Below are 12,305 nucleotides of genomic sequence, written 5' to 3' on the forward strand. Positions count from 1 at the left end.
ATCAACATAAAGCATTAGGAGGAAGCAGGAGTATCCAGCTTAAGATGTCAAATTGGAATTCAGAAGGTGGGATTCAATTTTAGGGCTCTACCAGTGACTTAACTGCAGGGCAGCTCCTTCTCCCACCTGTTCTGCAGATGATGGCAATTCTTAATTATCCCTTTTTTGCCTGGTTTTGTAATTAAAGCTGTTCTAGAAGAAAATTATTAATTGATGAAACTGGGAACTGGCCATGAATTTGGGAGGGCAGAAAGGTTGAAGCTGCTGCAATGGAGGAGAAGGAGCAGAAGGAGCCAGTGTCACTCAGGGCCTGCAGAGCAGAGATGGAAAATTCCCAGTGAATTCCAAGCCCTGTGTGCTCACACCCAGCAGTGAGGGAGGAGGTGACACCATGCTGCCTGGGGAGTTTGTTTTCCATCTGTCCCCACAGCTGCAGCCCTGGCCAGTCCCCCACAGGATGGGACCTTTGAGGTTTCTCCTGCAGCACTGACACTTTAACCCCAGGCCAGCACTTGGTTGTCAATTATTCCCCTCAAGTTTCATTTCAAAGCTGCTGTGAGCTGCAGGAAGCCCAGAGAGAGGCAGAGGAACATGCACACAACACCCCCCACACTCTAATTACAGCCTTTACAGATAAATATTCATTTTGAGAAGCAAATTTTAAAGGTTTTTAAGCAGTGCTCAACACTGGCTGTGCTCCCATGCAGAACATGCAGCAGTTCAACACCCAAGTGCACTGGAGGGGAAAAACAAGAAAATCACACTCAAGAGTTTCTGGAGGGCAGATAAACCCTGGCTGGGAGGCAGCAGAGTCCCAGCTCTGGATCTGGAGTGAGGTGGCATTAATGGCACTGGGGAGGCTCTGCCAGGGCTTTCCTGGGGATTTCCTCTGATTCTCAGCAGCTGCAGCTCCCTGAGCCAGGGAGCCCAGCCTGGAAGGACACACAGACCTGTGCCTTGCAGCCTTGGAAAGGAAAAGGGGCTGTGCTCTGGGTTGAAGTTAATATTTTGGCCAGTCACAGTGCATAAAATATCTCACTTCATGCAGCCAGGGGCAAGGACAAAGGGAAAAAAAAAATCTTTCTTATAGTCCTTTACATCTTGGATTGATTCTTTAAAGAGGATTGGCTAAGAAATAAACATTGTGACTTCAATTGCTTTTAATTCCACCCTCTCAGCACTATTGCTGTGAAACAATGCAAACTCTAATTCCTGCTCTTCCCCAAAGTCATCATTTGGTCTCAGGAGGTGGTCGGCAGCTCAGTACAAAATGTCAGTGTCACAACTTCACAGCTCCAGCCCGCTTTTGATCAGATCTGGGGAGCGAGGAGAGATGCAATATGCTCCTTTCTTTACTGTCACCACAGAGTATTCATTAGCTTTAATTATTTTTTAGGTTCTAGGGGGAACCATTAAAAAAATTAATCACAAATGGAAGGAGCAGCAGCCGTATGTGGCCATAAAAAGACAATAAAGCATTTTAGGATCCACATTTGTTATGATTTACACTCCAAACAGGACCAGAGGTAGCATATGGTGATTGCCATAAAGTACATTTATTATAAAAACACAGAGATTTATCTCCCAGCTTGGTTGGATGCAAGAAGTTACATTAACTGATAATTCAAATTATTTTAATACCAGAACTGGGGTGGGAGGTTGTACCAAGCCAAACCTCAGCTTGTTTTTCCTACAAATCCACTCTTGAGCAGACTGTTTTCCACTGGTTCCAGCTGAGCTTCTCAGCCCTGGATGCAGGAGGGGTTTGGACACAGGTCAACTCCTGCTCTGGGACACCAAGTGTGTCACCAGCTCTGGGCTCTGTGGCTAACAGAAGGTGCCACCTCTGACTCCAGCACTGGGCTCCACAAACCCAAAAGGACCCTCCCATCAGCTCAAGGTTTGCTTTAATTTCAGCATCTCAAGCCTAGGAAATATCTAATTACTAACGATAAGCAGGGTGATGTTTTTATTGTAAATAAGAGAAATAATATGCACAATTATCCTCTCAATTTGTTCTTGCTGGCTGAATGCAAGGAGGAGCATCAGAAAAAGCAGGAATTTACAGCAGAGACACACCAGGTGGCACAATATTATGGGGTGTTCCTATTAAAATCTGCAAATCATGAAATTTTACCACCTTGAGGAGCAGGACAGGACACACCCATTGGGGGAGAGGTGACACAGGGCTGGCTGGACCTGCCTGAATGCCAACATCAATCCCTGGTGCAGCACAGAACCCTGCTGGATTTCAGTCCTGACACCCACCAGGGCAGAGCCAAGTTCTCCTCCCAGGGGCTCTGAAGTGAATTTTGAACTCAGCACTAATGGACTCAATATGGAACTGCCTCAATAAATAACCAGAAATAAAGGAGTGCTGGATGGCAGTGACCTCTCCTCCTTTATTTACTGTCCAATTCAATATTTTTAATTCTCCCAATGCAATCCAGGGCAACCTACACCAGTATCCCTAAATGTCAGCACAGGCACAATCCCTGCAGGCAGGAGGAGGCTGTTGGGCTAGGGCTGGCTTTGAGGAGGCAAAGCCAAGGCTGAGAGCAGGGTCAGGGAGTGTCTCACCCCTGCCCATGGTTCAGGATTAAACCATCTCATCTTCCTGCCCTGAAAAGGTGCAGTGCTGAGGGTTCCCCTGACAGCCCCTGTGCTGCTCCTCCTGGCTCTGCAGCCTCCTCCTTCCCCTCTCCAGTCTGATCGTGTTTGAAGTCTGGGAGACAAAAAGGTCAAAGCTGTAGAATAACTGCGGTCTCCTCCTCCTTCCCTTCCCTGCAGCTCAGGGGAAATGCAAGGAGTGGGCCTCCAGTTCCTCTAAAGGAAAGGTAATTGTTCTGCTCACCCTTTCCAGAGAGGCAGGACCCACATTCCCACCCCACAGCCAACCTCTCCTTGTCCTGCACTGAACTCCTTCATGCTCAGGGCTGCTGACGCTCAGCTGCAGACAGAATAACGGACAGAGCTAAAAAACATCACTTTTAGCCTCTCCTCCAAAAAAAAAAACCTTCACAGACAGACAAAGCAACAAAACCTTCCTTAAAAATGGTCAAAATCTCCATCAGGAAGAGCTGAGGATGACCAGCACTTCCTTCAGACCACACCTGCTGCTCCTGAGCGCTGTGAAGCTCCTGCCTGGTGCCAGCACAGACCCAGCCCTGGAATACAGGGCAGAGCCCAGGCTGACAGGGATCCCTGTGTTCAGCGGAATTGCAGTGCCTGTGGAGAGCAGGGAGTGACAGGATTGGGGTATTTATTTCAATTAAGTAGTATAAAGCATCGGATCTAAACAGAGCTGAAGGCAAGGGATTTGGTTATTTAGAATTATCCTGCCTCAGAATTACACTGCCTCTATAGTTCTATATTGTACTCAGACATTATATGGAATTAGTCACAACAGGGAGAAAGAATCAATCAGTCCTGGCTAAGGAATTGAGATAATAATGACTCATTTGACGAGATTGCTCTGGAAAATTAATAATGACGGCAGTAATTACTGACCTGGGATGGCTGCAGTGCTCATTATTCTCCTTTTGCTCCCTTGAATGTTAAGTATTATGAAGACATTTGTTAGGGAGTTTTGTCTGCAGCTTTTTATCACAGCAAGGGCTCGGAGGTCCGAGGTGTTACCCTCCCTGGGAGGGCACCCCAAACCCACAGCAATGTTTGATCTATGGAATATAAAATATTGGTTATTAAGGGTGAAATAACCTGTGGCACCTCTGCAGCCTTTGCTCACCTGCATCCAGGAGCTGCCGTGCTCCTTTGGGAAGTGCCTCACAGAGATCTATGAACTGCTTTATCACCCCAGCACCAAAAATCCATGCTGCTGCTGAAAACAGCTGGAATTGGTTCCTTTTTCAGCCCCAGAGCAGCAGCTCCTCCCCAGACCAATGATGCTGAGGCCAGGACACAACTCCAGCTCATCCAGGGCACCTCGGGGATGGGAAATGTTGACACACCCACGGGGGGAGATGGGCTCTAAAAAGCCAGGAGTGAGTAACAACGACACTGAGCAGCTGAGCTCTCAAACAGCTGCTGCACACCCCCAGAGTGCCTGCAGGGCTCATTTGTGTTTGAGGAGGCTCTGCAGAGGGTTCCCCTTCTGCTGAGCAACAAGGGAAGGTCCTGGAACAAGCAGGAGAAGGAAGAAGAAGTTTTTATTAATATTGAAGGGAAATAAATTTCTAGTTTTCTGAACAAGGCTGAGGTTTCTCACCCCCTGGACTTCTTCAGCTTTACCAATTATTCTTATTTCTCTGCCAAATACTTTTTCCCCAAATGGCTTTTGGCCTGACCCATTGCTGCACCTGGAAGACAAAAATCCAGCCCCACAATCTGAGCAATACAATTTTACTTAAAATCCCAGTTTTGATTTAGAACTTCTTTTTTCCCCATTGCTGGAACAGGTCCTGGTTCCTGGATGAAACTGGAATCCATCCTCCAGAGGAAGTGGGATTTGGGCTGTGGCTCCCCAGGGTTGGTGCCTCACAATCCAGTTGTTTTATTAATTTATTTAATTAATGCAGGTGCCTGGATTCTGTTAATTTATTTAATTAATGCAGGAGTGAAGCCATACACACACAGGCTACATTTGCTGTGTTAGCTCTGTCCACTGCCTGAATATTTAAAAAATAACCACAACTGGAGCTCACCTTTATCATTTCTCAGCAGATTTCACAGTATTTAAGAGATAAGGTCAATGAAAAGAGATAAGGTTAAATGAGATGCATCAACTCAACAGGAATTCAAGAATTACCAAGACTTTACAACCTTTAACCCCGTAGCACAAGGTGAGCAGAGACCTGTTCCCAGAGCCAGCAGGTCCATCCCTGCCCTGATTCCAGCCCCACAGGAAACCACTGCAATTCCTGAAGGATTCACAGCTTTCCCAAATTATTTGGGACACCATTCTGCTGCATGCTGAGCTCTTTTGAGCACCGGGATGGATGCTCAAACACTCCTCACCATCAATGCTCCCAACAGGAGGGGATTTATTGTGCTGAATGCTGAATAGAACCGGCCCGAGGAGGTGGGAAATCCATCTGTGTGAGACCAAAGATGCAGAGGCTGCTCTGCAGCACAGGTGCAACACATTAAATCTCAGCTGTGCTCAGCCAGGACTAAAAGAGTCACTGACAGAGTCCCTTCCACCTGGGGATGTCACCTGTGAGCACATTTCAAGAGCAAGCCCAAATTTAGTGCCCTTGCCATCCTGCATGGCTCCAGCACTCCAAATGATCCATGTTTGCCCCTGCACTGCCTTCTCCAGAGTAAACAGAGGCACCAAATTTCTGTTCACAAGTGCAGGCAAGCTCCGAGAGTTAATTATTGTAATTACCCATTGAACAGGCTCCGAATGCTAATCTATTATAAAGTGGCCCGTTAATTGGTGTTAAACTGCCATTAACCTGCCATTTCCCGTGTTTCCAGGCTGACCTGGAGCACAGCACCGTGGAAAACCCAATCCATTTCTCACTCCTGGCAATCACGAGTGCCAATTTGAAGCAGAATTGGAAAAAAAAGAAAATTTAAAAAATCTGCATACCTCGAATTGGAATTATTGTAACAAAAGGAAACATCATTCTGCTGCTTTGAATTCCAGACTTTGAGAATGTACGATTCCAGTTTGCCATGGTTTTCCATGGAATGCTCTGTGCCACGTTCCCTCCACAGTGTCTGTGGTCTCTGCAGGAATTGGGCTCTGCCAGGCTGGACTGGCACTGCCAATGATGCCCTGTGCAGGCTGCCCTGGAGCAGGGGCTGGGCAGAGTCCCAGAATAAAGCAGGGATTTATCCAAAGGATTCTCCATGCACCCACCTGGGGCAGCACCAGAGCCCAGCCAGGGCTGCACCCAAGATGACCCAAAATGGCCCCAAAATGCCCGGCCGGGCACGGGGTCTGTCCCTGGGATCAGCTCTGCTCCATTTGCACCTTGCAGTTCATTGTCCCATCCCAGCTTCAGCCCCTGCAGTCCCACCCTGCTTGTTTTTCTCTCTGCAGCCCACGGGGTTTGTGCTCCTGGGCTGAGATTTGGGTCATTTGTCCTTGGTGCCCAGCTGGAGCAGGAATTGTTTTGTCTCCCTGCTCTGTGCACAGAGCTCAGCATCCCCTGATGTGAGCCCAGACCCACACACTAAAGCAGCACAGAATGTGAAACACAGAAAAGCCAAACCTGAGGCATCACCATGAGGACACTGACTCTGTTCCTGAGCTGCAAAGCTGCAGGTGGAGCAGATTCCCTCTGGAGCCAAGGCCTCCTCCACCATGGGAGTGTCCCTGTGCCAGCCCACCAAGCTCAGCCGTGGTGCCAGGGGCTCCAGACCTGCTCCTGCAGAGTCTCAACATCCAAACCCAGCAGGGACAGCAAACACCCCCTCACTGAACCCCTGAATCACATCAGAGTCATCCAGAGCTGCCTCTAAGGAGATCCTGAAAAAACAGGGGCAGGTGTCAGTCTTTTCCACTCCTGCCTTCAGCTCACCTGTCCCTGTCTGGGCTTTAATTTATAGCAGTGGACAAAAGGTTGGCTCAGGTACTTCTCAGAGGTCAGTTACAAAATCCAGGTGCCCACCAGGGCAGTGAACTTCCACTTAAATCTGCTACAAGAGGGAGAACTGGAATTTCCATTTCAGACACCCATCAGGGGAGGCAGCTCTGCTGACTGGTCTCTTCCCAAAAACTGTCACTGAAGTGCCTTGACCTGCCAGAGCCTTTCTGAGGTTATCTCACCCGACTGACAGTTATCTAGACTAAGAGTTCTCTCTTTTCATTTAATATAACCAACTATAAAAGTTCAGGGGAACTTCAAGTGACCTTTAGAAAGTCCCAAAATTATTCATTTCCTGAGAAATTCACCATTACTCAGCAGCACACTGCCTCCCTCTCTGTGTGAGATCCCACTGCACCCACTTCAGCAGCCCTCACCAGAGGATACAGGACAGAATTTCCCAATTTAAAAGATGTGAAAGAGTTTACAAAGAGTTTGAAGAGGGCAGCAGTGAATTTTTTATGTGCTAATCCAAACCTCTTGTGTTCGGTTACCTTTAAAATCAGGTCTAGGATATTAGAGAAGGGGAAAAAAGGGTCAGTTAACCAGATATCCCATGGAAACAGATTTATCCTGTCCTGAGACTCTGTCCACGATGTTTTAGTGGTAACGAGGAAAACAAAGCCTTTGTCATTTAGGATTACCTCCAGTTGTACTCCTTGCCAGCACAGGGCTGGTGTTGCAGCTCATTTATGTCATTTTTCACTTTCCTTCCAGAATCCTTCCATCACCTGCCTTGGCATGTTGAATTCCTAACCAGATTGTACTGAAAAGTACAAAACGCAAAGAAATAAAACCTGCAGTGCCATCAATAATAAACACAGGAAGCTTCTAGAGGTGAGAATCCATCTCATTCAGTGCCTTCTGCTGTTGATGGTTATTATTCCTCCATTCAGACTTTTCCAAGACATCAATTTATCACTTTCTCTCCTGGCACTGGCTGCTTGCCTAAGTCCACCTGCGTGAGCCTCCTGTCTCCTCTTCCTCAAAAAAATGTGCAGGTCTTCTCTTTGATACCATTTACTGCCACTCAGATGCTCACCCACAGGAAATTCTCATTTATTTGGCTCTACAGAGGTCCTGTTAGATTGATAAACTGATCCTGTGGCAGCCAGCCCTTCCTTTTCCTTGGGAGCAGATGTGCTGAGGCCAGCATCACCTCTGGGCAGAAAACACAACCCAAAACTGCCCAGCAGCAGTGTCAGCACTTCCACCTGAGCTGGGAGTGAGGTTAATTCTCAGTTCTGATGCTGATCTGGGTGTCACCTCCATCCTGGGAATGATGTTCCTGGAGCAGCTGCTGCACAAAGCAGCGTGGACCTGTGTGTGCTTCACACCTTCCAGCTGACATTGTGCAGGGGAACTGGTGACCAGGGATTTTGGCAGGAGATTAGAGAGCTGTCAGTCCCCAGCTCTCTCATCCAGCCCTATCACACACAGAATTTATTGTTGCTGGGATACTGTCAGCCCCGGACATTCTGCTTTGCTTATCTGTTACTCTTCAGCGTTACATATTCCCAGTCTTTTCTCGAGCTCCCTCATTACCATTCCATCCACTCCTCACACCTGCACAGTCCCTCCAGTTTCCCTTGTGTGCTCTCACTGCTGTATTTTGTGCCAGTGACTTCAAATTCTGCTTGAGTGCACGTTCCCCTTACAGCAAGAGAGGAAAGGAAACCTATCCAGATAGGAAGCTGCCTCTTCTGCTCAGGAGAATGAACTCTGCAAGCTTTGCACTACAGGAGTTACCTGGTTGGGCTCAGGGAGGATGGACAAGCGTGATCATAAAAATCTCAGAATGGTTTGGGCTGGAAAAGAAAAAGCTTGTTTTGTTAAAGCTCATTTTGTTCCACCCCCTGCCAAGGGACACCTTCCATTATCCCAGGGTGCTCCAAGTCCTGTCCAACCTGGCCTTGGACACTTCCAGCCTGGCACCCTGTGCCAGGGCATGGCCACCCTCCCAGGGAACAATTCCTTCCCAATATCCCATCAAAGCCTGCCCTCTGGCAGTTTAAAGCCATTCCCCTTGTCCATTATGATGTCAAGGGCAGCTGTCAAAATCCAAAATGCCCATTGGAGCTTCCTCTGCACCTAATCCCACTGCTTTTATTTCACTAACATGGTCCAAAGTGGATGTAGAGACTCAGCAAAGGAATTACTCATCACACTTGTTCAAGAAAGTGGCTCCTCAGAGCACCCTTCTTCTAGAGAAGTAAAGAAAAACCTCATTGCATCCATCTGGAATATTTCCTTAATTACTTTAGGGTTGAAATCCAAATGCAAAGATTTCCATAATATCCCTGAGAAATTGGTTTAGTCCAATGAAAGGAATTAAAAACTGTTCTTCATATCTTGGGACTCAATGCCTCTTGTTAATGACTTTTCCTAAGCTGACAATGATATTTCCAGGAAGAAGGGAGACTGGAGAATGCCATGGAGTGGCATTTCGGAGCTGTTTCTGTGCTGTAAATGCCCCCAGGATGCACAGCCCCAGCAGGAGGAGTGCAGGAAGCAGCAGGGTCTCTCCTTTCCTGCCTGGCTATTCAGGGCTGTGTCTCCTGCTCAGGAGGAAGGTCCTTCCCTGCTTGCTGCCAGCCCCTCAGGCACTCCCAAACTCACACTCTGCCTGCTTTGCTGCTCCTGATTGCTCTGCCAAAGAGCTGGGTGCTAATTTAAACCTGAGCCTTGGCTTTTCTAGGGCTGTGTGGGCCGGGAGCCTTCTGCAGGCAGAGGTACATGAGGCTGCAGCAACGCTTTTCTCCTTTTCAAATAAACTCCAAAGGCCCACTGGCCATTTCCATCCATGTAAATACTGCAGAGACCCCGAACAGTGATTGAGAGGAAACCAAATAATGATTGTGCTGCAGTCCTGCTGAAGGTGATGGCAAAACTCCTAAAGCCACATTGGTTTGTGACATTTGTACCAACCCACCTCTCAGGGCAGCATCATTGCCTCAGACACCCCTGGTACAGCCCCATCAGCCAACTGTGGCACTTATAATTCATTATTATACAGTATAATTCATTATTTCTGGCTGCAGTTATTTATTTCATGCCCTGCTTTGCCTCATTACTGGGGTTCCATGACTTTTCTGTCACATTTGAAGTTTGATGATTGAAATGATGCATTTTGTGTGTCCTAAGGATTTGCAAGAGCCATAGCAGTGGGCTGGAATGAGATGATCTGTAAGGTCCCTTCCACCCCAAACCATTCCATAATTTTAATCCATTCCTCTCTAACCTGGCTGTTCAGACTGGTCAGGTGAGTTCCTTCAGAGAGTCAGGGAATATCCTGAGCTGGAAGGGACCCACAAGGATCAGACACCCCAAATCCCTCCCTGGGCATCCCTGGCAGTGCCGTCCAAACTCCCCTGAAGCTCTGACAGCCTTGGGAATGTCCCCATTCCCTGGGGAGCCTGGGCAGTGCCAGCACCCTCCTTTTTCCTGACCTTTTCCTGATCCCAACCTGACTCTCCCCTGCCACAGCTCCATGCCAGGGGCTAACTCATCAGTGACCTTTGTTTGTGTGGATGGAGAGCAAACCAAAGCCTGCATGTGCAGAGTGCTGCTCCTCAGCAGAAATTCCCTTCATGGATGCTCCCAGCACACCCCATGGACAGCAAGGTCTTTCCCTCAGCTTCGTGCCCTGCTCCTATCAACGGGAATCTCTTTTCCTGCCATCTGCAAAGACAACAAAACCAGACAACCTGGGCCTGGGGGGCTGTGGGAAATCACCTTCTAAAGGCCCTCCTTCTGTTTTTTGCTCTCCACAGGGACCAGCCCCCTCATTAATGGCTTGGTGAGGCTCTGACCCTCCTCCTGAGGAGCAGAGGTGGTGGCAGGACCTCCCAGGCTGAGCCCTGTGCCCGGGGCTGCAGGGACAAGGGCAGCCCCAAGGCAGGGGGCCAGAGCTGGGCATGTCCTGGAGTCAATCAGCAGCTCCACTAATTGCCAATCCACTCATTTTCCCACAGCACAAGGAGGAAGGAACCGGAGTAAATTGCTGGGGCGGGCTCTGTGTAACCCTTGGCTCAGGGCAGGTCATGAATCTACAGGCTGGCTTTTCACAGCTCTCTGACCTCTCCATTTATATTTCTTTTCAAGCAGTAATTTCCTAATTAACAATTTCTCCCCTTTGAAGCCTTGCACTGCATTTTCTCCTTTTCTGACAGCAGCAAAATTGTTTATCCCATTTCCTCACATGTATTTTCATTTTCTGTCCCCCTGAACAATGGCAAGAACAGAACAATACCGGGAAATACTCAGAGTTACCCCCTGCCCAGATCAGAGAAGAATTTCTTATCTTTGACACCTGCTGGCAATTAATCCTCTGCATGCTTGAATTTACAATTAGGAGCCCTCCTGGAATAGGATTCAAGCCTGGGTCCCAGCTGCCCTCTGCCTCCCGAGGAACTGCAAGGGGCCAAATCCTGCTCTTATTTTAGGGTATTTAGGGAGGAATTTCTCTCTTCTCTCTGGAGCATCCCAGCAGGAATTTCTCTCCCTCAAATACCCATTAAGGGGACACTTTGGCACTCTCCTGACTGGAACCTCTGATTTTACAGCCCTTGGGTTTGACATGAAGATGCTTTCTGTCCATGGAAAGACATGAATTTTCCTTCAGAGGAAAAGCATTTGGATTTGGGGCTGTGTCAGTCCCTCTGTGCCTCTGCAGCAGCCCCACATCAGACATCCCTCAGAAGAGCAACATCCTTTCCAACTGACTGTGTTTTGAGATTGTCCTGCGGTCTGGAAGGCTGAGGAACCTCCTCAACCATCAGATGAGCTCCTGCCCTCCCCAGCACTCAGGGCAGGTTTTCAGCCCAGGCTTTTGTGGGGATATAACAATACCTTGACTTAGCCCATTTGAAAATATTTCCGTGCCCTATAAGCGAGTCAACTTTGCAGAGTGCAGAAAACTGAATAGAAATATTGCAAAGAACATTGTTCTTTGAAGTGCTAGTGGCATTAGGAGGCCATTTAGTGCTTTAAAGAACCCCATTTTATTATTTCAAAGCAACTTCAGAGCTATTATTTCTTATTTTGCTGTTTAAACCTGTAAGTTTGAAAATTAATCATTATAGGACCTTTGATGCAAAAATCTATGAATAAAATAAATTCTGAGGGCTACTTTCACACTAATTTATATTAAAACACTCCTTCATCTCCCTTATTAATTTAATGCACATTTCAGAAAGTATCTTAAATATCAGCAATAACATTCTACTAAATAAGCCAAACCCCCTATGGCTTCTTGATTTTCCTACTTTTCCCATGTAAGATATTGCTCATGGCTTTCCAGTGACCTTTAAATAAACTTGTGGAGTTACTAATTGGCATGATAAACAATAGATTCCCATTTCATGGGCAATTTCATGGTCAAGCAGCCCACCAGAGCCAGGCTGTGCTCTCTGCAATACCCAGAGTGTCTCCAGCAAAATCACCTCCCCTGAGCAGCACCTCTGGGAGCACAGGTCAGGACAGATTTCCTTCATTCCTGAGGGCTCAGCTGAATTCTGGCATTGCCATGGGTGAGATCTTGGAGGAAGAGTGTCACCCAGAAGGGGAAAGACACATTTGAAAGGTTCACAAGAACAGCAGCAACTGCCCCAGTGCCCGTGGGGACATTTGGGGTGACACAGGAACAATGGCAGCCCCGTCCCAGGGAATTCCTCATCTCCCTGTTCCCAGGGCAAGCTCCTCTAGTCTCTTCTCAATGACACTTCCTTTGGGTTTAGCACAGAA

The sequence above is a fragment of the Fringilla coelebs genome, assembly GCF_963513975.1.
Source record: "Fringilla coelebs genome assembly, chromosome: 13".
Taxonomy (NCBI): Eukaryota; Metazoa; Chordata; class Aves; order Passeriformes; family Fringillidae; genus Fringilla; species Fringilla coelebs.